The sequence below is a fragment of the Calypte anna genome, chromosome 7 (assembly GCF_003957555.1).
Source record: "Calypte anna isolate BGI_N300 chromosome 7, bCalAnn1_v1.p, whole genome shotgun sequence".
NCBI lineage: Eukaryota > Metazoa > Chordata > Aves > Apodiformes > Trochilidae > Calypte > Calypte anna.
The window spans coordinates 12,635,727-12,641,726 of record NC_044253.1 but is presented as its reverse complement, the minus strand read 5'-3'; positions in this window follow the sequence as shown (position 1 = coordinate 12,641,726).

Below are 6,000 nucleotides of genomic sequence, written 5' to 3'. Positions count from 1 at the left end.
GCCAAATGTCTTTACTGGTATCATGTCTGTTTCCCATTGCCAACGTTCACAGTTTGATACTGAAGTGACCATTCCCCAGATGTTCTGTAATTATCTAAATACATGTACTGGTAATGCTCCACCTGTACTCTACCTATCCTACAGTCAAATGTATGCTCTACAGTCACATCCAGTCTGACTGCCAAGAAAGACTGTCATTTAACTTCATAAATAGCAAAAAATGTCTGTATGAACATATAGATATATGGAAAATGCTGTAGTCAATGAATAGTTGGGAATGTGGTGAGCATTACTTAGTGATGCATTGATTTGTAGCCTACTTGCTCAATGCCATCTCCATCTGTTCTCTTCAGCCTCATCTGATTTTTCTATATGCTTTATGTACACTTTGTCCAAACACAATGAGGCTTGTTGTGTGTTTGGCACATGAGTGTTTTGGATTGTATGATTCAAAGGACTGGTATGTATTACAGGAAAACCCTGCATGCTGTGAACACAAACACGCTTCTACACTGCTTGACTTCCAACTTATTATTAGTCATGGATTTTCTCATATCTGGAGCTTTCTGTAGGAACGAGGGACACCTTGTGGCTCCATAGAATATAGCAAATGAAGATGTTCTGTTTAAAAGTTGTACTGCTGTGCAAAACAGACAATTCAGTGAAAATTAGACCAGACTTAAAGACACTCTCAGTGGTTGAAGTGTGATTCGAATATATTCAATTACCTGAGTTGAATAATCTGGCACGAATGATATTGTTGTGTTTCTACCTTCTTGTGGAACAATGAGCCTACTTTAAAACTTACACAGGTTAAAATGTATTTGCTACCTCTTTTCAGGAGGACATAATATCCCTGTTGATTAGAAGAAGCCTGTGGTACAGGACAGACTGATAAGAAGCAGGGACAAGTCACGCAACACAACCCTATACATTTTTTTTCTTCACCCAAATGAACACATTTATTTTATGTATTCAAGATATAATTAATCAGATCAGGTCATACCTGAAAACTTACAATGACTAAGAATAACTGTGAGGTGAAGTTAGATGGATAACTTCCCTTTCCCTGCAATATTTTCCCTATTTTAATATTTAAATGATGAGTTTCTTTAGCAACCCACTCTGAGTCATGACTTCCCCTGTCTCCTTTGTTCATACCCTAACCTACACGGCATAACAATAGCTTTTATTACAAAAGATAAGATGTACATTATAGAAGCAAAAATATCTGCATCAATTTATAAGCTTTTTTTTTGTATGGTGAGCCTGTGCTTCTATTAGGTTTGCCATTCTGTCTTCCTAGTCCACACAGAGGGTCTACAAGGAGTATGTCAGTCTATTGCACTGCTCAGACCAGGGACAGTGCTTGAACTCTCCTGGAATAACTAGAATTGAGAGAGCAACATCAGGCATCCAAGAGCTGTCATCTCTAAATGTCTCTCACTCCTGTCCTAACCTCACGAAACAAATAATTTGGTTTATCCTGACAGAGCTGGAGTATTTTGGCTGGAGCATATGACTGAGGGAAGCAGTCTATATATAAAGTGGGAGGCTTCTCTGCAAATGAGAGCAAATCATTGCCAAATATTAAGATAGATAACCTGGAGAGAACAACAGGAGGTGTTCTGTCTCACCTGAGATGCTGATAAAACCTGGAAGCCACAGGAGTGAGATAAGACTGAGAAAAGACAAATCACTTGTGATTTTGCAAAGATGTATAACTCAGGAGATTTTTTTTTTAAGGGTGAGAAGTGATGATAAAAAAAATCCTTTGCTAATCAATTTTATTTTATCTTTCTTTTTATCTCTGAACAGGCTATGCTGCAAGTTTGTAGGCCTCAATGAAACTAAGAAAAACACAAATAAGCAAGCAAAGGTTTCTCCGATTCTGACACACCAGTTCTGGGTCATTATCCTATGCTAAGGTTCAGAGAGGGATTCTCAGCCCATATGTGTGCCCTTAAAAAGACATAGGAACAGGTAATTTATCTGACTGCAGTAGGAGCTTCAGACATGGCAATTGGGTCCAGTGGTTCAAGCTGAAGTTGAATTTCCAGAGTTTGTTGTTTCATCAATTTCCACTAGAAGCAGGAACTTTATTAAAGCCTAAAATTAATGAACATACTGGGTATATATAAAATAGTCCCTGTATGATTAAAATTAATGAAAATATTTCTTTAGAGAAAGGTGTTGGCAGCCTTTATGCTATAGAGGTTGCAAGTTCTAAACTCCCAGTGTTCAGTGCACTAACAGGCACAAAGTTATATTGTTGTTCTACTGTTGTCCCAGTTTTCAGATTTGTTTCAACAGTGGTTCATTTTAGAGAAAATTTTGACTTATAATGAAGGCTGTATTTAGGATGTGAACACATATACAAAACCCCTGTTGCTAAAAACATTCAAAGGGCATTTGCCAATATTAGGGAAAATGAACTGAACTTGTTTTAGCTGGCAAATAATCAAATCTCTCTATTTCAGACACTTGTGGGGAAGAATGGCAAAGACAAGAACACCTGATCGTATGAAGTACCTTGATGCAAACTGTGGACAGCTACCAGAACAAAGAAAAAGAAGCAGGTTGGCACTGTAATAAATGTTTATTGAATGAGAAGGTAATGACTTCTTAAATCTCTACTTACCTTTGCCACTACAAGGTTCTGGTTACCACATTACCACTTTACTGATTAGTAGAGCAGTACTAAATGAATCTTAAGTTACGTGAGCTTTAGACTGAATAATTTCCCCTCTGAAAAGGTCTGAGAAAAGTTTGCAGTCCTGTACTGACCCAAGATGAGTGAGAAGAGCGTGTGTGTCGGGGGAAGGTTGCAGTGTGCCCTGTACAGATTGTGAGCACAAAGGGTAAATGGGAGAGCTGAGACTCAGCACCTGACATCCTTCAAACGTAAGGTCTGTTACACTGCTGGAAATCAGCCTAGGACTCCTCTGCTCTTACTTCTGTTGATGCTGGAGTGCCAACAGCAAGAAATCGATGACAACTCAACTCAGCCTTCCACTCCTGCTGTGCTAGCTCTTTGCCTCTGGCCTTGTGCAGGGATGAGAACGTATTTACTAACTAGTACAGGCAGACACAAATTTCCATTGACTAATTTTCCTCTGGCAAAGTGAGTCATCATATAGAAAAGGTTGCTTTTGCTTGTTATCTGTTCAGATTATGATCCAGAGATCCAAAAAAGGCCAGGCCAGTAGCTTCAACACCTGTGATCTGTTCTCCCACAGTAAAAGAGGGAAACTTGGAGAGATGTCTGTAGCTACAAAGTTTCTGCAGGGGAAGATCTTCCTTGGAAATTACTTTGAAAGAAGCTGGCAAGGATCCTGGTAAGAACTTAACCTTTTCTGTCTGTGTTTCTCCATCTGTCAAAACAAAGCATAATCCTTCTTGACTTCAGAACAGGATTGTGAGAGCTCATCAGTTAATATGTTTACATCACTAAATGTGATTTCTTATTCTGAGTCACTTAAATTTAATTCTTAGGAACATAAATTCATCTCACATTTCTTATAGATTTTCCCCCCTCTCCTCACATATTCATATTCCCCTTTGCTTTCTTCTGCTGCAAAATGCAATTACTTATACTGTTGCTCTTGAACACCTGAGAGCAATTTTAATAGTCACACCAATTTTTCCTGAGCAATTATATAATCATCAAAGGAAAATAGTTATTCTCCAACTTCCGTTTTTACCTTTTATAATGCTGGAAAATGTTTTATACCTCTTAATTCTCACTACTAAAACTTGCAATAACTTCTCCTCTCCTCGGTATTGTCATGAAGAACAGTCTTTGCATATATTTTTAAAGACTCTTTTAGTCCAGAGACCTCTGAGAGAAATACTTGTGATCAAAACTGGAGTTATCTATAAACAAACTTCAGTGTGGATATCATGGCTTGTCTATTTTTATATAATGCAGGACCTGTACTGCTTTCTACAAAAATGCAACTTTCTCTGGAACAGAATGGTAGCAGACAAAAAAACCTGCACTGCCTTAAATCTGTAGTGTCCATCTGAAATTTCACAAGGAATCTAGGAAAGCCAAATGGTCTGCAAGCTCCTGTACCCAATTTCATGCCAGAACCAGCAAGATATTATTAGCTATGGCACACTGTTGAAGATTTATTTAGGGATGTTAGAGGTACCCAAATCTGGAGGTGGTGTCCATTTTAGTAATGGTCCTGCTGCCTCCTCATCATCCAACTTATCCTCCCACACACAACCTTGCCTGACCTGGGAAACAGCCCTTTGTTTTTTTTCCCACCCTGCCTTGTTCTCTTTCACTCCTGCACACCCATCTTTCCTACTCTCTTCTGTAAAACTAAAATCTTGGCTTTTCCTCATTTGCCCATATTGTATTTCCCTCCCACTTCTTTCCTAAGCTCCAAACAACTTCCCCATCCAGGCTTACAACCAGATGCTTTATGTTAATATGGTGATGCATCCCATCCTTACATATGTGCAGAGGAACATGATTTATACTTTGTACGGACTTCACAGGGATGGTGGTAAAACCCTTAAACAGGATGCCCAGTGAGACTGTAATGTCCATCCTTGGAGATATTCACACCAGGACCAGACAAGGCACTAATCAATCTGACCTGACTTTGAAGATAGTCCTGTTTTGAGGATGTAAAGGGGAAGATGATCCCCAGTGGTTCTTTCTAATGAAATTATTTCATAGTTCCATAATTGTAACTTGAAGGAAAATAGGAAGAGGAAGCAACACATAAGAATCTAAGAAAAAGCTGGTGTTCTGGCAATAAGAAAAAGGAATACAACAAACCAAAACAGAGCTGTGCACAATTAGTCTGCTTTTCATCTTGCTTCCACTGCAGTAATTCATGATGAAGTCAGATGGATGTTAAAATCATCAGAGCACCAAGAAGAGAATTAACACCAACATGCCTGTGGTTAGTCTGGGCTTGCTCCATCTGTCTGGACTCAAGGCCTGGTTACTAATGTATGTTATCTTCAGAATATCCTCAGATGGAATATTCCAAGATACCATTAGTTTTATTTCCTGCAAATTGAGATTAGGTGCACAATGCAGTCAGTGAGACCTCCTCAGACCAATGACCCAGCTGCTGCAAGTTATCTTTTTTTAGGAGGACTGAGAGGAGCAGGAAGAGATCAGAGATACCCCTGCTTCCTTCATTGCATGCAAGCAGCAGCTCCAGCTACTTCATCCAGTGAATATTTAAGAGTATAGATTGTGTTCCTGTGTGTGATTCCATGAAACACCTAAATCAAACCCAGAGCTGTGATAATTCTGTGCTGTTATAGAGGATTTCCAGTCCAGGTGATCACCAATGTTTGTTTTATAGTGATAGTAGAAACCAAGGTGAAAGCAGAGAAACAGAAATAAAATTGTAAACTGTATCCCAGTTTTTGAGAAAGGACTTCCCAAACTCTACAGAAGTGAATGTATTTGTGATCTTAATTCACACTCTTTGTAATTCAGACTCCTCAACCTCACAATTTATCTTTTCCCATTTTGAGATGCCTCTGTCCTGTACTACACAAAAGAACTAAAGGCGATTAATCCCTGATTCAGAAGTCCAGGTAGTTAGGAATAACCCTACAGTCTTTATGAAGAAAATGGTTCTGTGTTCCAAGTTATTTTACTAGTACTTCTAGTTCATTTAGGAGATACATCACCACTGGCTGAACAAATACTGATAATACCAGCATCTATTTAATAAATATTATATCATAAAGTATTGTTCTCACACTATCCTCTTAAATAGAACAAGTTCCTGAAATGGAAAGTCTAACACTAACAAAGGGCACAAATAGAACAAGAAATCTGGCAGCAAAATATTTCTGTTTGAACAATAGAGCTGCAAGAGCAACAGCCTGTTGTACAGCTCAGTAGATGGGTATTGATAAATACTGAAACATAAAATGGCCAATCACTAAACTGCTTTAATATGATAAACTTCCCCAGAATCCAAGCCATTAAACCAAAAGCCAGTACAGAAGCTT